We start from the raw sequence: 23,234 nt of genomic DNA, 5'->3' as shown, positions 1-23,234 counted from the left end.
ATTATAAAAAAATCAGTATTTGAGTGCAAAGGGCACACCATTTAAATTATGGTATTATACATAATAGCATGCCCAGTCATGATCTTTATGCTATTACTATATTCGTTCATAAAATTAAATGAAGAATTAACTTTAGAGATCACCGCCCACTCCTGAACTTGGACAGGGTCTCTCTCGCATGCCTTTTCCAAGTCCTGTGGTGGGCCTAAATTCATTGACCTCAACTTTTCACCCCATCTTTTATAGAATTCACTTTTGATTTTTTAAAATTATCTTACATACTGTGGTGAATGGAGATAACTGTGTATATAATTCTTTTTAATTGTCTACAATAGCTTATGCATTTTAGGACAGTTCTGGTACTCATTTACTAATGTTTAATCAATTTGTTGAATTTTCAATCCCTCCCACCGCAAGCAAGTCAGCTCCACAGAGCGCTTATTGTGCATTTGGGACATTTTTGTCATATGCTTCACTTTGTTCGTCTGTTGCCAGAGGTTCTTGTTCAGTAATGTTTTGAGAGAAATAGTAATTTTGTTGGTCTGGACTTATTAGAAAAGGAAAAAGTATAATGTTTGCACTTGAAAGAAACTGTAAGCTTTCATCTTCACATAATTGAACAAAACACTAAAAGCAACTGGGGTAAGTATTTCTTAGAATGCAGTTATATCGTTCACCTGGTTTTAAAATGTTTGCTATTTAAAATTAAAAAAAAAAAAAAGAAAAAAGTCTGTTTATTGTGACAAAAAAATAAAAAAAAAACAACAAAAAATACTGAAAGGAGAAAAAAGGAAGGAAAAAAAATAAAAAGCTTCTCTGCACTAGATGGTGGGAGCTATCTGTTCAAGACTGAGCTGTAATCACAAATGAAAAAGAACAAATCTGAAATATGTTTTCATGCATTTGCATGCGGCCATTATTTTCCAAGCTATGGAAAGGAAGAGTCTTGTTGCTGTCTGAGAAGCACTTCACACACCTCCTCTCTCTTGTTCTGAATGGTGTTTGTGTCGGTCTGCAGCTGTGTATGGTATTATGTCTTATAATCCTGAATCACTTCTATTCTATCCAATCATATCTACCATAGAAAAGTAGTTTCCAGTGAAAGTAATATGTAGTGCTTTTATGATATTTGTGTGCAATATCCCCTCTTCCACTGAGGATATTTGATGTAAAGGAAACAAACTCAGTTCCACAATAAAATACAAAAGTGGTAAAGTGGTGTTGACCTGTTTCTTGTCCTTGTCTATGCATGTATTTGTAAGTTTTCCCTATCCTTCAGTCATGACTACCTACTATACAGAACTTTTTTCAAAAGATCAGTGACTATTTAAACACTAGATAAGAACCAAACTCTATTTAGAAATTGGAAAATAAATGAAGATTACTTTTATTTCTTATGGTGTAAAACATTACTATGATGTACCATGATGTGGCTTCTTTTAGTTCTCATTTCTGTATTCCTCAGTAGCATGAGAAAACACCTCATTTTCAGTAAGTACACATTCAAGTGGCTGTGTCAGAGATGATACCCAATAAAGCTACATCAAACTGAGCCCACCCTGGTTTGAAAAGAGATCTGTTCCACACCAGAGAGCTGCAAGTTAACAAGAGTGCATTGCTTGTCTCCAGAGAACATGGACCCTTCACAACCACTGTTGCCCTGTAATCCTGGTGAGAGGGGATGGGGTCAGCTAGCATGGAGTATTTGGGAGAAGCAGGGAGTCAAGACAAAACTGTACTTTCATGCTCTCAGTTTTTTGTGTTTTTTTTTTTTTTTTTTTTTTACTTTATAGACTCTTGTCCTCTACTCCTGTTAAAGGGATGTTGTATGATCAGGCTTTCTGCTTTTGTAGCCGACTTGAGGCCATTGCCTCACATCCTATCACTTGTCACCTGAGGAAAGAAACCAACACCCTACTTGCTACAACCTCCTTTCAGATAATTGCAGAGAGCAACGAGGTCTCCCCTTAGCCTCCTTTTCTCCAGACTAAAGAGCCCCAGTTCCCTCAGCTTCGCCTCATAGGTCGTTTTCTAGTTCCTTCACCAGCTTTGTTGCCCTTCTCTCTGCGCATGCTCATGCAACTCAATATCCTTCTTGTAGTGAGGGGCCCAAGAAACCACAAAGTACTCAAGGTATGGTCTCACCAGTGCCAAGTACAAGGGGACAACCACTTCCCTTGTCCTGCCAGTCACACTATTTCTGATGCAGGCCAGGATGCCACTGGCCTTCTTGACCACCTGGGCACACTGCAGGCTCATGTTCAACTGGCTGTCAACCAGCACCCCTAGGTCCTTTTCTGCTAGGTAGCTTTCCAGACGCTTTTCCCCATGCCTATACTGCTGCATGCAGTTGTTCCTTCCTACCCTCAAGCTGATCAGGACTCCTGCCCAACTTGGTGTCATCTGCAAACTTACTGAGGGTGCACTTGACCCAGATGTTGCGGCGTGGTTGGATGGAGACCCAGGGCTGGCAATAACCAATGACAGCGGCGATTGTGAGGAGGAGGCCAACCATGGCCTTACCCCCCTTGCTGGTACCCATCTTGGTCCGTGACCTCTGGAGACACAAGCATACCCTCGACCCCAAGTTATTAGAGCCTGGGGTCCCTCCCAAAGACCTGTATTTAAATTTTCTACCATCACTAAGGCCTGCTCTGCTTGTGGCACCCGTGACAGTGCAGAATTCATATTTTTGTAATGTTTTATTATGGGCGGTACCTCTTCGTGAGGAAAGGGTAATGATAGGTGATTCATTACGTGAAGTGCCTTTCCCAACCTGTTCTGTGGTGTTTCCTGGGTGTCTCCCCCTTTTTGTTTATTTAGCAGTGTTTTCAAGGTGCGATGTGTGCGCTCAACAATGGCTTGACCCGTGGGGGAATGAGGAATGCCTGTGATGTGTCGGATACCCCAAATTTGAAAAAAGGTTTGAAGGGAGTGACTAGTATAGGCGGGGCCATTGTCGGTTTTTATTTCCTTTGGGATGCCTAACGCCATGAAAGCAACACGGAAGTGAGCCTGGATGTGGCGACTAGTTTCACCCACTGCAGCTGTCACCCAAATAGCATGAGAGAAAGTGTCTACTGATACGTGAACATATTTTAAGTGATCAAATTCTGGAAATATTATGACAAAATAATTAATTAGTTTGCATAGCAGCATTTTTTTCATTTCTTCCAAGAGCTATGCAGATATCCATTTGAGATACAAATACTAAAGTTAATATCTTATAAACATGTTAACATCTCATTACCTTTCAGTCTCTTACTTCTTTGAGTGTTTGATAAAGGAGCTCCTAATGTGGAAAAGTATGGGGAAGACTGACAGGATTAAAAAAATGAAAATATGTATAAAGATTTTTAACAATTACCCTTGACATATGCTTCATCTTGGAATCTGAACACTTTCCAAGTCATTTACTAAAGACAGTGCTCTGAAAATGAAGCACAAGGAGAATACAAGATAGATCTCTCCAAGAGATCTTAGAAATCCTAAATTTTTCGCTCAGGTTCTGAATAAAGAAGTCAAGACAAAACTCCTCAATTAATTAAAGAAAAATAAATCTCCTAACTGTAATTTAAGACACACACAGTTCATACAAAGAAATAATATTTTCTGTAAGACAAGTTGGAGTAGCTGGGAAAGGGGAATGAGCATTCTGTCGGTCCCTAATCACAGCTCTATTGGTGCAACAATTTGGTGAGGAGACTGCACCTAAAAGCTTGTCTTTCTTTCCCAGCTACATCAGCTAATCTTATTTACTTCTTTCTCCATGCTCTGTATCTTCTCTATTCTTAGGTCACTGCTAGGACAACAGCACTACTATTTGCAGCTGAAGGCAGGGAAATCTGACACAGGATATTTAAATAGAGGAAAGTGAAGCTAAAAGCCATTTGCAGGATAAATCATATAACTACTCCCTTTTCTGAGCCCTGCTTATTTATACCCCCTTTAAACATACCCCGAGATTATGAAGTTAATGGAAATGTATTCTGTGAGTACTAGTACAACACAGCACTCACAAGATCATAATTAGTTTGATGCAATACTACAGATGTAAAAGCTAGTCTCTGTGGTTTCACTCTACCATGGAATATTGCAAGCCTACTCTAAGACAGTAGGAAGTATAAAATAAAAGTGATTCATGAGTGACTCAATTTTGACCCCTTTAATTCATTTAAAACCAATAGCTTCAGGAAAAAAAGCTGGCTACAGATACAGTCCAAATGCTTAGATAATGATATTGCCCAAATGATTTGGGCAACCTGATCTAGTAGGTGGCTTCCTTGCCCATGGCAGGTGGGTTGGAACTAGATGATCTTTAAGGACCCTTCCAACCCAAACCAGTTCTATCATTCAGTGATTCTATCACAGAATTCTGCTCTCTGATCAGACCAGATGGAAGTATGGACATACTGAATTTTTGTTGAATATAAGGTTTGGCCTGTCCTGATCACAGAATCACAGAATCATCTAGGTTGGAAGAGAACTCCAAGATCACCTAGCCCAACCTCTGACCTAACACTAACAAGACCTCCACTAAACCATATCACTAAGCTCAACATCTGAACGTCTCTTAAAGACCTCCAGGAATGGTGACTCAACCACTTCCCTGGGCAGCCCATTCCAATGCCTAACAACCCTTTCAGTAAAGAAGTTCTTCCTAATATCCAACCTAAACCTCCCCTGGCACAACTTTAGCCCATTCCCCCTCGTCCTGTCACCAGGCACTTGGGAGAATAGACCAACCCCCACCTCTCTACAGCCTCCTTTAAGGTACCTATAGAGAGCGATGAGGTCTCCCCTGAGCCTCCTCTTCTCCAGGCTGAACAATCCCAGCTCCCTCAGCCGCTCCTCATAAGACTTGTTCTCCAGACCCCTCACCAGCTTCGTCGCCCTTCTCTGGACTCTCTCGAGCACCTCCATGTCCTTCTTGTAGTGAGGGGCCCAAAAGTGAACACAGTACTCGAGGTGCGGCCTCACCAGAGCCGAGTACAGGGGGACAATCACTTCCCTAGACCTGCTGGCCACACTGCTTCTGATACAAGCCAGGATGCTGTTGGCCTTCTTGGCCACCTGAGCACACTGCTGGCTCATATTCAGCTGCCTATCAACCAGTACTCCCAGGTGCTTCTCTGCCAGGCAGCTTTCCAGCCACTCTTCTCCCAGCCTGTAGCTCTGCTTGGGGTTGTTGTGCCCCAAGTGCAGGACCCGGCACTTGGCCTTGTTGAACTTCATACAGTTGGCCTCAGCCCATTGGTCCAGCCTATCCAGATCCTCCTGCAGAGCCTTCCTACCCTCGAGCAGATCAACACATGCACCTAACTTGGTGTCATCTGCAAACTTGCTGAGGGTGCACTCGATCCCCTCATCCAGATCATCGATAAAGATATTAAAGAGGACTGGCCCCAGCACTGAGCCCTGGGGGACTCCACTAGTGACCGGCCTCCAACTGGATTTTGACTCCATTCACCACAACTCTTTGGGCCTGGCTATCCAGCCAGTTTTTAACTCAACGAAGCGTATGCCAGTCCAAGCCATGAGCAGCCAGTTTCTTGAGGAGAATGTTGTGGGCAACAGTGTCAAAAGCCTTACTGAAATCAACGTAGACCACATCCACAGCCTTTCCCTCGTCCACTGAGGGCATCACCTTGTCATAGAAGGAGATCAGGTGAGTCAAGCAGGACCTGCCCTTCATAAACCCATGCTGACTGGGCCTGATCGCCTGGTTGCCCTGCAAGTGCCGCGTGATGACACTCAAGATAATCTGCTCCATGAGCTTCCCTGGCACTGAGGTCAAACTAACAGGCCTATAGTTCCCCGGGTCTACCCTCCGGCCCTTCTTGTGGATGGGCGTCACGTTTGCTAGCCGCCAGTCGACTGGGACCTCCCCTGATAGCCAGGACTGCCGATAAATGATGGAAAGCGGCTTGGCCAGCTCCTCCGCCAGTTTGCTCAGTACCCTCGGGTGGATCCCATCCGGCCCCACCAGCTTGCGTACATCCAAGTGCTGTAGCAGGTCGCCAACCATTTCCTCGTGGATAGCGAGGGCCACATCCTGCTCCCCATCCCGTTCCACCAGCTCAGGGTACTGGGTATCCAGAGAACAACTGGTTTTGCCACTAAAGACTGAGGCAAAGACGGCATTAAGCACCTCAGCCTTTTCCTCATCTCTTGTAACTAAGTTTCCTCCCGCATCCAGTAAAGGATGGAGATTCTCCTTAGTCCTCCTTTTGGTGTTGATGTATTTGTAAAAGCATTTTTTGTTGTCTTTAACGGCAGTAGCCAGATTGAGCTCCAGATGAGCTTTGGCCTTTCTAATTTTGTCCCTGCACAGCCTTGCAACATCCTTATAGTCCTCGTGAGTGGCCTGCCCTCTTTTCCAAAGATTATAAACCCTCTTTTTTCTCCTAAGCTCGAACCACAACTCTCTGTTCAGCCAGGCCGGTCTAGTTCCGCGCCAGCTTGTCTTTCGGCACGTGGGGACAGACCGCTCCTGAGCCTTTAAGATTTCCTTCTTGAAGAGTGCCCAGCCTTCCTGGACTCCTTTGCCCTTCAGAACCTCCTCCCAAGGGTCTCTGCCAACCAGTGTCCTGAACAGCTCAAAGTCAGCCCTCCGGAAGTCCAAGACAGCGGTTTTACTGATCCCCTTCCTGATTTTGCCAAGAATAGAGATCTCTACCATTTCGTGGTCACTCTGCCCAAGACAGCTCTTGACCACCACATCTCCCACCAGTCCGTCACTGTTTGTGAACAGAAGGTTTACCGGGCACCTCCCCTGGTAGGCTCTCTAACCAGCTGTGTCAGGAAGCTATCTTCCACGCTCTCCAGAAACCTCCTAGACTGCTTTCTCTGGGCTGTGTTGTGCTTCCAGGATATGTCTGGGAAGTTGAAGTCCCCCACAAAAACAAGCGCTGGTGATTTCGCAACTTTTGCCAGCTGCCTGTAGAACTCTTCATCCGTCTCCACATCCTGGTTTGGCAGTCTGTAACAGACCCCCACCAGGATACTTGCCTTGTTGGCCTTCCCTCTGATCCTAACCCATAGGGACTCAGCCTTATCATTCCCAGCCTCAAGTTCCACAACATCAAAACACTCTAATATATAGAGCCACACCACCACCCCTTCTGTGCTGCCTGTCCCTTCTGAAGTGCCTATAGCCAGACATTGCAGCACTCCAGTCATGAGAGTGGTCCCACCACCTTTCCGTGATGGCAACCAAGTCATAGCCTGCCTGCTGCACGATGGCTTCCAGCTCCTCTTGCGTGTTACTCATGCTGCGAGCATTAGTGTAGATGTACTTCAGTTGGGCCATTGCCCTCTCCCCCGGCCCTGACATTGTTCCCCCTGGCACACCTCTAAAGAGCCTTATTTCATCCCCGTCCCCCTTCTTACCTAGTTTAAAGCCCTCTCAATGAGCCCTGCCAGCTCCTGGGCTGGGATCCGTTTTCCCCTTAGAGATAGGTGGGACCCGTCTGCAGCTATCAGGCTGGGTGCCGAGTAAAGCACCCCATGGTCAAAAAACCCAAAATTTCTGTGTTGGCACCAGCCTCTGAGCCACGTGTTTATCAGGTGGGCTTTCCGTGTCCTCTTTGTACCCCTCCCTGCCACTGTAGGGGTGGACGAAAACACCACCTGTACTCCCGCTCCACCCACTAACCGTCCCGGCCCCCTAAGTCCCTTTTGATAGCCTTCAGGCTTCTCTCAGCAATATTATCACTGCCAGCCTGGACTATCAAAAGAGGATAGTAATCAGAGGGGCAAACCAGGTTGGGAAGCTTTCTGGCAACATCCCTGACCATGGCCCCAGGGAGGCAGCAGACTTCCCTATGGGTAGGGTCAGGCCGACAAATAGGGCCCTCTGTTCCCCTGAGAAGGGAGTTGCCTACGATTACCCTTCTTTTTTTCTTGGTGGAGGCAGTCTTGAGGCGTGGAGTCGACTGCCTTGCCCTAGGCATCATCCTGGGTAGACTTTCTACTTCATCCTCACCCACCAGTCTCTCAAGCTCCAAGGCCTCAAAGCTGCTGTGTACACGCACCTGGGAAGGTGGGGCTGGTGGGGGGGGGGGGGGGGGGGCGTTGCCTGCGAGGTCAAGCAGGGACCTGTCTCCATTCCTCCTCAACTCCTAGGTCCCCTCCCTCTGCTGGACAGCAACAGGGCAGGGGGGTCCATCCCCATTTGGGGTGTCTCACCCCAGTACCTCTCCTTCAGGCCTTGCAGGGAGTTGCTCCACCAGTCTATCTCCCGCTCACACTCCCTGATGGCCCTCAACCTCTCCACCTCCTCCCTGAGCTCTGCCACCAGGCGGACCAGGTCATCCACCTGCTCGCACCTCACACACACAGTATCTCTGCCTCCCTCAGATGGCAGCAACAGGCTCAGACACTCCCTGCATCCAGAGACCTGAACTGCCGCATTTTTGAGCGGGCAGTCTGGGTGGTTACAGACTTTCTAGAGAGAGCTCTCTCTGATGCATATATGCCAATTTTAACTGTGGTCTCATGATCTGTATGCATAAATACAAGAGTGTTGATTAAGGGAGACAGTGTACATTACCTTTTTCTTGCTGTAGGTTCAACTTTTTTTAGAGGTACTTTGTTTCATTTCAAAGGAAAATAAACAATCACTTGTATATTGCATTAAAAATGTCTTTAAGGTAAGGTAGTTTGTAACTTAGCTGTTTAGCATTCATCTGATGGGTGTACCTGGTAAACTGGAGCTGTTAAGATAAAGAATGATTTGGCCAAGTTCTGTAATATTTTTACCAAAGAAAGATGACTGAAGTCTTCAGTTTGGGCAAATCATATGCATTACATCGGTCTGCCATAAGTGTAAGGACCGTAGACCTCTAGGGTTTACCGTTAAAGACTGGGTCGAAACATGTTGTTGACAGTCAGGACATGTTTGGAAATCAATTTGGTGTCAGTGATCGATATAGTGAATTGTTTCACCAAGGCTTTGGTGGATTGATGGAAAAAGGCATGGGATAACCGTGCTTGCTCCAGCACCTTAGGCACTGGGGCAGTCAGGGTCATATTAGTTAGCTGGTCAGCGCGTGCGTTACCCTCTGTAAAAGTAACGGGTAACATGGTGTGGCTCTGCATGTGAATAATACAATATGGGTGCACTCGCTGCTCTACCAAAAATAACAGCTCTTTAAATTTTAGAAACAAGTTTTCCTTTGGGATATGTCTCAAATGTGCCCTCTCAATGCGCTGAGCAACACCTACAGCATATTGCGAGTTCGATACAATATTCAAAGGTACTAGGTTTTTCTTTTCTTTTCCTTTTTTTCCTTTTTTTCCCTTTTTTCTTTTTTTCCTTTTTTTCCTTTTTTCTTTTTTCTTTTTTCTTATTTTTTTCTTTTTCCCTTTTTCTTTTTTCCTTTTTTTCCTTTTTCCTTTTTTCTCTTTTTTCCTTTCTTTTTTCTTCTTTTTTTCTTTTTTCTTTTTTCCTTTTTCCTTTTTTCTTTTTTTCCTTTTCTTTTTTCTTTTTTATCTTTTTTTCCTTTATTATTTTTAGTTTTTTCTTTTTTCTTTGTTTTTTTTCCTTTTTTCTTTTTTTCTTTTATTTCTTTTATTTCTCTTTTTTCCTTTTTTTCTCTTTTTTTTTTTGTTTTGTTTTCTGGCTGCAAGGATCCCATGTCCTCGATCAGTGTATTGATTCGTCGCAAATCATGCAGTAATCTCCATTTCCCGCTCCTCTTGATAACAAACACTGGTGAATTCCATAGGCTGTTTGTCGGAACAATATGTCCTTGTTGGAGTTGTTCTTGAACCAACTCCTGCAGACTACTGCTCGGAAAAGAATCAATTGAGCAATTCTAGTTCCCTTTGTTACTGACAATGGTGGAGACGGTGTCCAAGCCATAGCTTGGATTTGTCCATTATAATCGGCATCAATTATCCCCAGCAAAACAAAAAATCCGGTCAAAGTTGCACTTGATCGTCCTAGCAGCAATACACTACAGTCATTCCCAATTGGTCCTTTGACGTTCAATGGAATTTTATGAACGTGAGTACCCCACAAGGTGGCGTGTGTTACTGTGGAGACATCCACTCCGGCACTCCCTCTGGTTCTTCCTGAGAAGGTGTCCACAGTGGTAACCGTGGCAGCGGGGCTGCAGCGCGGAACCCTGCTCCACTGTGGTACTCCATGGGCTGCAGGGGGACAGCCTGCTTCACCATGGTCCTCACCACGGGATGCAGGGGACTTCTGCTCCGGCGCCTGGAGCACCTCTCCCCCTCCTTCTTCACTGACCTTGGCGCCTGCAAGGCTGTTCCTCACTCCTCTCACTCTCCCAGCTGCTGTGAAGCGCAGCAGTTTTTTTTCCCTTATTTTTTTTTTTCCTCTTTCCTACATCTACTCTCACGGAGGCTCAAACAACATCGCTTATTGGCGTGGCTCTGGTCAGCAGTGGGGCCCTTACCTAACATGGGGCAGCTTCTAGATTCTTCTCACAGAAGCCACCCCTATGGCCCCCTGCTACCAAAACCTTGCCACGTAAACCCACTACATTCCACCCCTCGCCTCTGTGAAAAGCATATTTAAGAATAATCACAATATACTCTTACTTTACAGTCATCACAAGCTTCACAAACTTCACTTACATCAAAAAGAAAAAGAATTCCCCACACCAAAATAAACATAACAGCATCACAACACCGACGAGGTGGACAATTTACACACACACCACCCCTCGTCCCTTACCACACTAATATGAAACATATTCCTCACAATTGCTGCTTTCTTAAATTCTTCACAACTATTGCATTCATAAAAAAAAACATCCAGTCCATGTTTTGCCCGTTACTTCTCTCAACTATCATCCTTATCTCAAATTCCTTGAGCCCCATGTTGGGCGAGTAAAAAAAAATAAGTTATCATGGACTTGGGGTAGGAGGTTTGAAGAAACCAATCTTCCGGCAGTATCGGACAATAAATGGCACAGAAACTATAGTAATGCTGATTTGTACTGGAGCAAACAATTTGTGAATAGCATATGCCAACACAAATGTGCCTGTACCAGCAGCCCTTTTAGATTGCAGCGATGATTCACTGAAACCAAGTTTGAAGAGAACTGCAGTCATATCCACACCACTTGATACAGCCAGGTAGAAGATTCCTAGAGATACTAATGAAATTCCAGCGTGGAATGAAACCCCTACAGCACCATATTCTTTGAAAACTTTTTTCAGCTGCTGGGATTTATTGAGTTTGCGTTCACTGCTGAGATCTGTGGCTGCCTTTTCAGGGGATCCACCCACATCCTTGGCCGAGCTGCCGGCAGCTCGCAGCGCCAGCAGAGGGGCCGGCGGGCTGAGGGGGGGCCGACCCGGGGGGGGGCGGGGGAGGCAGCAGCGGCGGCGGCGGCGGGCGGCGGCGAGCGGGGGCCCGCGAGGCGGTGGGCCCGGGCGCAGCAGCAGGCGGAACATGGTAGCGCCCGGTCCGTGCGGGCGGGCGCTCAAACCGGAGAAACGCAGCAGCCGGCGGCGGGGCGGGCGGGCGGGCGGATGCCCGGAGCTGACAACGGGGCGGGCGGCGGCGATGGCGGCGCTGATGGCCGCAATGGCATCGAGCGCAGAGTGGCCGCCATGGGTTGGGATATTGTCTCTGCTTCTATTCCGAAGTCTATCAGGTTTGCTTTCTCTGGCGGTACGCAGTCACCACTTTTTATTTCACCCGCCTGCGTAGCCTGAGCGGCCGTTGTCTGTTATAAATTACTCTTTTAGCCAGAAAGAATTAGTTTATTGAGTAAGCGATCAGCAAGCAAAACAGCGCTGGGCGGCCGGGGAGTCCATGCTCCTCCAAATGGCGCGCGCCCCCCCCCCCCCTTTCGCAGTCCCCTTTTATCATCGAGTTCTTCCGGGGTTACGTAGCCCCCCTTCCTGGTACTGCGGCTGCGTCGACTGTTGCTAGGGGGTCGTCTCCGGTCCCTCTGGTGGTCGCGCGGATGAAGGCAGTAGTTTTCCTCTGCTTGGTATGTGGTGTTTTCCCCTCCTTAATTGGTCATGTTGGTTTGTCTTAAGATAGGGCAGTGGGTTATTGGTTTTGCAATTATATTGTTTACACAAAGTTCTCTCAATCTTCTGTCCGAGACAGCAACAGGCAGGGTGCCTCAAGGTTCTTACCGCCACCTGGGTGACTCCCTTTGTTCCTTCTTAATATAGCCATGGGAAATAATGAACAAACATGCTTTATACATCACATTGTCTGTACCCTTTTTTCCGCTTGCCATGATCTCAGTGTCTCAGTTGCTAAGCGCCAGGTCGTCATCACCTCAGCAGCTGTTGTATCTCCCCGTGAGGCAGCGTCCCATATAGTTGTCCCAGCATTTTCCCAAGTTTTTAAATCAAACACCGCCGAAGCTGGGGCCCCATTCTTTTGCAAAAATTTCAACAATAGTTTTATATTAAACGTGTTATAAATGACTGAGTCCCAAATAGGATTACAATCAGAGTTTACAATTTATTAAACGAATAGAGGCAAGCAAACAGCGCTGGGTGCGCCGGGAGTCTCTGCTCCACCGGGACGCACACCTGTTACGTAAGGCAGCTGGTTTTTATACTCCTAGGCTAATACATATTCATTACTACTTCTAGAAGAGGCAGGGTTATTATAATTGGTTTCCCAAATCCGATGTCGCCTGCTTATCAGTCTCTGTTACTTTCTCAGGGGCCGCTCGAACAGGGAGACAGGAAGGCTCATATTTTCCTCCTTATCTAGTGGTCCAGGGAGACAGGGAGACAGGAAGGCTCTTATTCTTCCTCCTTATCTAGTGGTCTCTTGGCCGGCTATCAGAAGTTACTGCACATCCGTGCAAAGTCAGCAGTTTTTCTCCGAAGAAATCCCTTTGTTCTTTTCTCGCCTAAACCCAGGCCTCAATGTTAACCCTTCAAAACCCCTTAGTGGCACGAATTGCTGGACCATTTCTTACAATTCCTCCCTTTTTTTTTTTTTTTAATCATCAATTCGTGTCTCTCCTTCAACCTTTGTCAGTAACAATTGGATTTCATCAGTCAGTTCTCGGGGTGTCCACTTCTTAAGCATCATTATCGACACGTCACCTTTTCTCTCCACTGAAGTCATCACAAATTGGGTGCTATTTATTACTCGCCGTATCAACAACGTAAAGCAAGGTATCATACAAGGTATAAACAATAATGTCATTACACCACATAAAAATAAAAACAGCATCCTTTTAACCCATGGTTCACCAGGCAACCATGAAAAGAAATCCCAATCCATACCCTTCCGAGTTTGTACTGGGACGTGGGCTAGCTTTCTAATTTCCTTTGTTATCTGCTTGACCACTTTTCCATTATCATCAATCTGTAGACAACAATTAGAATCGTTCAGTTTTCCACATACTCCCCCTTCTTCTGCTAGTAAATAGTCTAAGACCATTCTATGTTGGAATATAGCATTTCTCATTTGAGTGGATTGGTCAGCCAAAAGATCCAAGGCTGTCGCTGTTTGATTTGTTACAACTTCGAGGATAGCTTGCAACCTAATTATTCGGTTCAAATTATAAATAGGTTCTCGGGCTCCTGATATCAACTCATTTGAGTTCCAGGTGGCTGGCCCATAATGCTGTATGATTCTTTCAGGAGGCCATTCATCCTTTCCCCATTTTTGGGCACTATCCCCGGATAAGGAAGTATCAATAGATCGTTTTACTCTGTTCAGGTCATCATATAATCTTATTCCTAAATGATTTCCTTGTGTTTGTGACAATAAAAAGAACAAGGGTCTTATGTACCCCCCATAGCATATTCCCGACCAGTTTCCAGGTAGCCTCTTGTAAGCATGTTTGCCACACACCCAATAATGTCCCTTTAGGGCCCACGTCCCGTTTGGAAAATGACCATCCCATCCATCTTTACCCTTTGGGGCGTGATAATACAGAGTGTCCTTGTTACCGAGTGGTCCTGTTACAATGTCTGCCCCGTTTGTACTCGTATATGCACGCTTCCAAGCTCCCACGTTGGGTTTCCACTTACAGTCACAATTCAGTTCCCTTTGGCGACCTGTCATATTATAAGCCTTTTTCGCCGTCCAATCTTGAGAGTGTGGGAAGCGCCTTCAATCATGGGGTTGGGCCCGCTTTCAGAGCTTGTGTTACCATTCAGCCCTTCAGGGTGATCCAGCTCCTGGAAAAACTAATCACAATTTTATTATGGGTTTAAAAGGTTCTCATGTTATTTTTCTCAGGACAAACTGATCTTGGTGTAGGAGAAGTCCGGTCGAGGCACTCTCACTCGGCGGTCAATACCCATAGGGGTTGCCTCCCTCGGTAGACCATACACGCCGCAGTGGAGGGTCCTACCCCGGTCTTGCCTTCTCCCTTTCCTCCCTTCAGCCTTGTCCTCTTTATCCAGTGCCCTTAATTCATGCAGAACCTCATTGCTGGGATATCAGTTCCTCTTTAGTCTCAGTTTCAGTTCCCCAGGAGTGGACTCAACCCTCCAGGCTTCGGTAGTTATTGGTCCTTTTATTCTGGATGCGTGGGTCCAACCCCTTCTTGCTGTTCTCACAGCTGTTTCAGTAGTAAGTAAAACAAGGTACAGTCCCTCCCATCGGGGGTTCAATGATTCTTCTCTCCAGGTTTTTATTAAGACCTTGTCTCCTGGTTGTATTTTATGAATAGCAAATCCTAAAGGTGGTGTCTGAGTCATCATCCCAATTTATCTTATCTCCTGTAATCTCCTTCCAATGGTAATTATGTATTTCTGGATACTATGATCCTCAACTACATTGTTCCCTAGGGGCATCCCTTGAGAATAAGGCATACCATATAACATTTCATATGATGATAATCCAGTCTCACTGTGTGGTTTAGTTCTTATGTTTAAAAGTGCCAATGGTAAGCATTTCGTCCAGGGCAGCTGTGTCTCGATCATTAACTTAGCCAATTGTTGTTTTATTGTTTGATTCATCCTTTCTACTTTCCCTGAGCTTTGTGGGTGCCACGGAGTGTGGTATTCCCACTGAATACCTTTCAAGGGGTACATCCTTCAAATCTTTGTGGCTGGCTTATGTTCGATTATTTCCACACAATTGTGTTCCAACGGTCCTTCTTCTGGAACGGTTCCTAGAAATACTGCTGGATATAACAGGTTAGTCGTTTTCAAGGTTATGTCATCTTGTTCAGTTAGGATTGCCTGATATTTCATCATCCGGCTGGGTGATAACCAGTGCCCCCCCCCTTTGTTCCAAAACGGTTGTTACCATATGTGGTCCAAAAACTTCAATACGTTTTCCCATTTGAAGGCAAATAATTTTCTACTATCTTTATCAAGAGGTATGCAAAAGAAGGCATCCTTTAAATCTATCACGGTAAACCATTTATATTTCTCTTTCACAGATGTTAACAATGTGTAAGGATTAGCTACTACCGGGTGAATATCCTTTGTTATTTCATTTACTGCTCTAAGATCTTGTACAGATCTATACTCGCCATTCGGCTTCTTTACTGGAAAAATTGGAGTATTGTATTCCGATTTACATTCTTCCAGAATCTGATATTTGAGAAATTTGTCAATAATTTTCACTATTCCCGTGCCTAGCTTCTATCTTAAGTGGATATTGTTTGATTCAAACAGGTTTGGCTCCTTCCTTTAATTCCACCTTTACCAGTTGTGCCAGTTTCGACTTCCCTGGTACATCTGTTTCCCGTACTGTTGCTATAACTGCATTTTCTACTTCTCTTGGAATATTAACAAAGGGTTTATCTTTGATCATTAGGATTTGGCCTACTTTGGACTCAGGTACCTTCATTATTAATTCTCCATCCTCAAAGGTTATTGTTGCATCTAATTTGGCTAATAGATCCCGTCCCAAGAGTGGCATCGGGCATTCTGGTACATACTAAAATTTATGGGTTAGTTCCTCACCCCCAAAACGCAAATCAAGGGGTCGTAAGAATGACCATTCTTCCTCTTTCCCTGTGGCTCCAATTATTGTAGTTGTCTTAGTTCCTAATCGTCCTTTTAAACTATTTAACACTGAATATGTTGCTCCTATTACATTTACAGCCTAATTAACACAGAGAAAGAAGCTCCCATAACCAACAAAAATTCAAGCCTGTCTTCGTTTCCTAGCTTTATTTCAACTAGTGGACCTGCTAGGGTAGATGCCCCAGGTCCCCATCATTCCTGACTGTTGTTTGTCCTGCAGCCTAAGACAATTTCTTTCTGATATCAGGGGCTGATTGCCCTGGAAAGAGGTTAGCCAGTTGCCTCTCTCTCTCTCTTTTTTTTTTTTTTTTTTTTTTTTTTTTTCAAAGCCAGGTCCATTTTTTTTTTTTTTTTCATTGCATTTCAAAGTTGGTCCAGAAATTCAAAAATTCCTTAAATTCCATAGGGGTTTCTTTTGGACCTTGTTGGAACAGATTCTCAATTCCCAATAGCCAATTTAACCAGATTTTAGTATTTACATAATTTCCGGGGTGATTAGGGTCTCAGTGAGGGGGTCGGTCAGGGGAATGCAATCGTTGAAAGTTCCCTGAGCGGTCCCATTGGCAATCTGAGCTCACACACGAACTCAGGTTGTTTCAAAAGTTAGCTGCTTTTCTGTTTCCACGACAACTCTCTCGGACCCATCACGGTCCCCCTGCCCCAGAGGGCTCACACCGCGATTTAGAGATCTCAGCCTCGGGTTGAGGCGGAACTATTAACATTCCTACATCCTCTTCCCCTGCTCATTCAACTTCAAACAGCTCTGTTAAATACTACATGCCACACAACCTTTAACACCTTCAACAACCCTTTTAACACTTCCTTTATCTTTCTCCAGCCCGTACTTTTCTAATGCCAACACCAAAGGCTCAGTCAGGGGCCAACTTAGTTCCAAACCTTTTCCCTCCAACATGCTGAAACAACATATCACTATACAACATTTCATCCTATTTTCCTTCTCTCCTCAAAAACATTAATTGCAAGACACTGTTATAGTCGATTGATCCATAAAGTGGCCATTTAGTTTATATAGTGGCCACCATTGATTGCAATACTTAGTGAAAGTCCTCTTGCTTTCTGTGCCCCCATTTCTAACAATATCCTTCCAATGTGCCAATATGCACCCAAGGAGGCTTTTTTTTTTTTTTTTTTTTTTTTTTTTTTTAGGACGTCTTTGTTTTGGATTTTCCCCTTTTCCTTGATTTCCCATTCCCTTTTATTTATTTATATTAGTTACTGTCCCTTGTTTCAATTTCCACACAAACCTTTTTATTGCAGGTTTTTACTATCTTTTCCTAATCTTCTTCCCAAATGTCCCAATTCTCTGGGATTAAACTCTTCTTTCCACATACAAACTTTACTATTTCAGATTATTAATGAGCCCCATTCCAATCATAAATCCGCAGGACTTCGGAAAAAACACCTGAAGCACTCAGCCTTCTGTCTTCTAGACAAACAATAACACCTTTTCCACAAAGTTTACATTTCAATAAGACCGAATTTCAAGCCAAATGCTAATTTTTCTCATGCACTTTGTTAGTAAGCCTACACAAAACAAGGAATCACTCCTGTGTATCCGTCAAGATGGGGGTTTAAAAAGGTATTGAGGCCTAAATAAATTCGCTCTCCCCCTTCTTACCAAATTCCCAGGGCTCAGGCCCGAACCACCAAAGAAGTGACTCTCCGTTCTACCACTTTGATAATCAGTCAGCCCCGCTCCCCCGATACTTGGGAAACTGACCGAACACCACCGCGAATATACCCAAACTTCTAAACTGTTACTTAGATAATGCTCCCACCTTCCTCCTTGACACAGTCAAAACATTTAAGAACAAAACAGGATTACAAGATGCACCACCGGGGGTGGATTGTTAGGATATAGAGGTGGTAGGTTATCCAATGACTCCCATTCATCATCTTTTTCTTTTTCCTTTTTTTTTTTTTTATTTTTTATTTTTTTGTTCTCTTCTTCGTCAAACTTCTCGTCTGCTTTCAGTGTAAATATTGAGGCTGGAAAAGGACGTGAGATCCTGATCCATAATCCTGCATAATCACTTTCCTCCTGGCTAAAAGGTTCCTTTGAGTTAACATGTAGATTTAAAGCCTGGCAAACCCAGTCTTCAAAAGATCCGAAAATAGGCCAAAAGACATGTGGTCTTAAAGGCTCCTTTGGCCATTCTATCATACAATACTGAATCATTTTTACTTTGCTTTTTCCTTTTCTGGGGCCCCTATCGTTCCAATTTCTAATCATTATCCCTAATGGACTTTCTGGTGGTATGTCTGGTAATTTGCTCCCTTTTCTCTGGTCCCGGGTCTTCAATTTTGTCTGACCCATCTAGGAATTTTACTGTGGCAATTCCTACAGCCCTTGGTTGCCTTAGTGAGAGTGTCTTGCAGGGGGTTTAGGACCTATCACCCACCCACGAATCCTATAGGAATCGCTTCGGTCCTTCACCGGCCAAGTCCCTCGCGGGAGATTGGAACCGCGGTTAGAAGACCTCCACAATCGCTTCGGAACTACGTTCCGTCTCAATCACACTCTCACACACACAGGCAACCGAATCCCACCCAACCGAACGGTATACACATTAAATACTTACGACTCCGTCGTCTTCGTTCGGATCTTCGCGCGCAGAATTACGGGCAAAATATAGTGCTGCAGCCGGCAAAGGGAGCTCATAAAAAAATCTAAATCTTTGCTTGCCCTTATTCAGGTTCAGGATGGTGTTAGCCCTGACCTGACTCGAACAGGAGCCACCAAATGGTGGGGGCGCCCCTCCTAGATCAAGTCAGAATTCAGGAACCAAGACCCTCCCGGACGAGCCCCCAATTGTTATAAATGACTGAGTCCCAAATAGGATTACAATCAGAGTTTACAATTTATTAAACGAATAGAGGCAAGCAAACAGCGCTGGGTGCGCCGGGAGTCTCTGCTCCACCGGGACGCACACCTGTTACGTAAGGCAGCTGGTTTTTATACTCCTAGGCTAATACATATTCATTACTACTTCTAGAAGAGGCAGGGTTATTATAATTGGTTTCCCAAATCCGATGTCGCCTGCTTATCAGTCTCTGTTACTTTCTCAGGGGCCGCTCGAACAGGGAGACAGGGAGGCTCATATTTTCCTCCTTATCTAGTGGTCCAGGGAGACAGGGAGACAGGAAGGCTCTTATTCTTCCTCCTTATCTAGTGGTCTCTTGGCCGGCTATCAGAAGTTACTGCACATCCGTGCAAAGTCAGCAGTTTTTCTCCGAAGAAATCCCTTTGTTCTTTTCTCGCCTAAACCCAGGCCTCAATGTTAACCCTTCAAAACCCCTTAGTGGCACGAATTGCTGGACCATTTCTTACAATTGCATCATATTTCACTCCCCTTTTTGTTAGTAGTTGCATTAATAGTTTTACTATAACCTCTTCTTCTACTGTGAGGTTAGCTCCCACGATCAACGCTCAGCCGCTCACCTGTCCTCCAGGTGATGTCCCAGGGTTGAAGCTGCAGTCCAGCTGCGAGCTTGACTTGTTCGGCTGGGTTCCTTTTGGACGCTCGTGCAGCGCTGCTCCTCCCCTATCACGTCGGGGTCATCATTTGAAGGGATGAAAGACATGGACTCCTGATAGCTCTTGAACAGGAGACGTTTATTGCCATTTTTCACCACTACATATACTTTCCCCATAGCCCCATGCTCTGTCCACGCGCCCAAATCTGTCATACAATTGGTTAGATGGACAGACATGCGCCTCGAGCCAGCCAGCAATTGGCCACTGCCCAAAGCTCATCTGTAGCCAATTTACTTTATCTCAACCTTGCTCAAGTTTTTGTTTCTACCTCTTGTTTCCTCATTATCTCTAATTCAGGGACGTGTGAAACAGTGCAAAGTCACCTGCGAATTCCTTTCCCACTCTCCTTCACAAACACTCTCCTCCCCTGCTCCAGCGTGGGGTCCCTCCCACAGGATACAGTCCTTCCCTAACTGATACTACATGGATCAGTTCCCACAAGCAGCAGCTCTTAAAGAACTGCTCCAAATATGGCTCCATACCACAAAGTCCATCCTTCAGGAGCAAACCGATCCAACATGGGTTCCCCACGGGCAGCAGCTCCTGCCAGTTCACCTGCTCCTGCGTGGACTCCTCTCCATGGGCTATAGGTATGGCCCAGAGTCTGCTCCGTCAGGGGTTCTCCACAGGCTGCAGCCTCGTTCAGGTCAGATCTACTTGCTCCACCATAGGCTCATCCACAGGATGAAGCATGGAAATTTGCTCCACTGTGGTTCACCATGGACTACAGGGGACAGCCTGCTCCACCACTGTCCTCTCCAAAGGTCGCAGGGGAACCTCAGCTCCGGCGCCTGGAGCACCTCTTCCCCCTCCTTCTTCACTGACCTTGGTGTCTGCAGGGCTGTTGCTCATTCCTTGCCCTCCCAGCTGCTGTTGTGCAGCAGTTTCTTTTTTCCCCCTTTAATAAATATACTCTCACAGAGGTGCAAACAACATGTCTTATTGGCTCAGCTCTGGCCAGTGGTGGGTTCCTTTTGGAACCGGCTGAAAAAAACTGGCTCTTATCTAACAATGGAGCGGCTTCTGGACTCTTCTCACAGAGACCACCCCTGCAGCCCCCTGCTACCAAAACCTTGCCACGTAAACCCAATACACCCTGTCATCGCCATTGTTCAGATCTAGACAATTAAAACACTCCCTAACATACAGGTTTACCCCCCCTACACACACACACACCTCTCCTTCCTATCCTAATCCTTCTGATTTCCCCTTGGATTATAAGGGCTCCATTCTGCTCCCTGCCTCTGTCTTCCAGATCCATGGGCTGGGTACCCTCAGAAAAATTAGTCTTACTATTAAAGACTGAAGCAAAGAAGGCATTAAGTACCTCAGCCTTTTCCTCATCTCCTGCCACTATGTTTCCTCCTGTATCCAATAAAGGATGGAGGTTCTCCTTAGTCCTCCTTTTTGTGAGAAACAAAGTTGTGTTTTTGCAGCAGAGAATAACTTTTCTGTATTCCAAGGTAGTTGTGTAGTCATAATAAGGAGAAATGCTAAGTAGATAAGTGGACAGTAGAAGGCCTCACTGTTCCAAAATAAGGTAGAAGCTTGAGAAAAACAGGACGAGCAGTGTGAGAACAGTAAAACAAAGATCACAAGTTCTCAAAACATAAGAAAGGAGAAATTAAAGGGTTGAAAAAAAGAGAAATTGTACATTGATGTTATAGAGGAGCGTCGAGTAGCTTGTGAACCTGTAGTACTCATCCAGTGAGGAAACAGGGAAGGTGATCAAGCATCAGGTAATAGAGAATAAAAGGTTATGATTTGTTTACTAAAATGCGCTCCTGATTGACAAGACGCCTGCCATTCCAATCGCGAATAAAATAGCTTCACAGAAGATCCTGTCTGAAGAATATCATTTGAGATTTTTCTCACAATTTGGGGGCTCGTCCGGGATCTTGTCACCTGCTGAAGATTTCTTGCCACCACAGACAAGAAGGTGCACCCCGCTGATTTCAGCGGTCCCATCGGGGATGGTGGGTCATCTCGGTACGGCTGGCAAAAGACCGAGACTGTTAATCTGAAGACAGGCTCTGCGAAGCTCTGGGGAGAAGGGAGGCCAGCACAAACATACACAGACACAGCCCACATATAGTCCAGCCCGGACCGGGAACAGGCACGGGGATTACTGCTGATAACCCGGACCAGGAAGCCGTGCACGGCTGTGTTTTCCTTTGGACTTCGTGACTCCTAATTCCTTAAAAACCTCTTTCTCTTAAAACTTTTTACTTCTTTACGTTTTGGGTAGGGGTAGCTCAACAGTTCCCTGAATCCTCTCTGGATTTATTCTTCATTCCCCCTCAGACACTAGATGCCCTAAATATTTGACTTCTCTTTGTATGAATTTTAATTTATTTTCCAATACTTTCAAGCCCTGTTTTCCCAGAAAGTCGAATAGCTTGTCAGTGGCTTCCTTCACAGCTGTTTTCGCCTGTCCTGACAATAAAAGATCATCCACATATTGTAACACTAACACCTCCTTTGGAGGTTGGAATTACTCCAAAATTTGTTCTAGAACTTGCCCAAATAAATTGGTGGCCCTGTAAACCCCTGAAGTAAAATCGTCCATCTGTATTGCTGCTTCCGCCCCATTTCAGGGTCTTTCCACTCAAAGGCAAATATATCTTTGCTCTCAGGGTCTGAGAGCACCCCATTAATAACACCATTATTCTAGCCTAACAATTTACTATTTGAATGCCCATTTTCATTATCAACACCTTTCCCAACAAGTTAGTCCCTGCCTCAGGTACATACAGTAATTGCCCAGTGATCATTCTATCCCTAGTCTCAGCTTGGTATCCCCCAAAGGTGGCACTGTTATCCCAGTCCCTTCTACCCCCATCACATTTAGGGTTTCATTAGTTAATTTAAGCCTTGATACTTTACAGGCCAGTAATGACCTAGCTGCCCCAGTGTATTGGGTTCACATGGCAAGGTTCTGGTAGCAGGGAGGGGGCTGCAGTGGTAGTCCCTGTGAGAAGAATCCAGCAGCTGCCCCATGTTAGATAAGGGCCAGTTTCAGCTGGCTCCAAAGGGGCCCACCACTGTCCAGAGCCAAGCCATGAGCAATGCAGTTTAAATCTCTATCACAGCACATCCAAGAGAAGGAAAAAACTGCTGCACAACAGCAGCTGGGAGAGTGAGGAGTGAGAAACCTCCCTGCAGACACCAAGGTCAGTGCAGAGGAGGGGGACTGCAGTGCAGAGATGCTCCAGGTGCCGGAGCCGAAGCCCCCCTGCGGCCCACAGAGAGGCCCCTGGTGGGGAAGGCAGACCCCCGCAGCCCATGGTGTACTATGGCAGAGCAGATCTCCACGCTGCAGCCCATTCAGGAGCAGCCCAGGAAGGTCAGCACCCTATGAGAGGGACCCCACACCAGAGCAGCTCCCAAAGAGCCTGTTTTTTGCTGCCCGTGGAGGAACCCACACAGGACCAGCCCAGGAAGGTTGGCACCCCACAACAGAGCAGGGAGAAGAGTGACCGTGAAGGAGCAGTGGAAACGAAGCACCACGGACTGACTGCAGCCCCCACTCCCGGCCCCCCCGTGCCACTCAGGGCAGGGAAGAGGTGGAAGAAGGTGGATGGGGGAAGGTGCCCCCAGCTTGTTTCTCTTTTTCTCACCGCTCCAGCCTGTCAGCAATAGGTAATAAATTTCATTAATCTTCCTATTCGAAGTCTGTTTTGCCAGTAATGATAATTGTAGAGTGATCCCCATTGTG

The 23,234-nt window shown here is 45.6% G+C and overlaps 1 long non-coding RNA gene across 1 annotated transcript; it reads right to left on the bottom strand.

Moving 5' to 3' along the window:
- Positions 1–1,101: 1,101 nt before the first annotated feature.
- Positions 1,102–20,204, bottom strand: LOC136788718 (uncharacterized). The gene is made up of 3 exons (XR_010827347.1): positions 20,072–20,204; positions 19,421–19,578; positions 1,102–2,555 (listed from the first exon to the last, which is right to left on the bottom strand). It is a non-coding gene; the product is annotated as an uncharacterized lncRNA (long non-coding RNA).
- Between the last annotated feature and the right edge of the window lie 3,030 nt (positions 20,205–23,234).

The sequence above is a fragment of the Anser cygnoides genome, chromosome W, assembly GCF_040182565.1.
Source record: "Anser cygnoides isolate HZ-2024a breed goose chromosome W, Taihu_goose_T2T_genome, whole genome shotgun sequence".
Lineage (NCBI taxonomy): Eukaryota > Metazoa > Chordata > Aves > Anseriformes > Anatidae > Anser > Anser cygnoides.
Note: the sequence above shows the minus strand (reverse complement) of the source record. Positions and strands in the feature narration are given on the sequence as shown.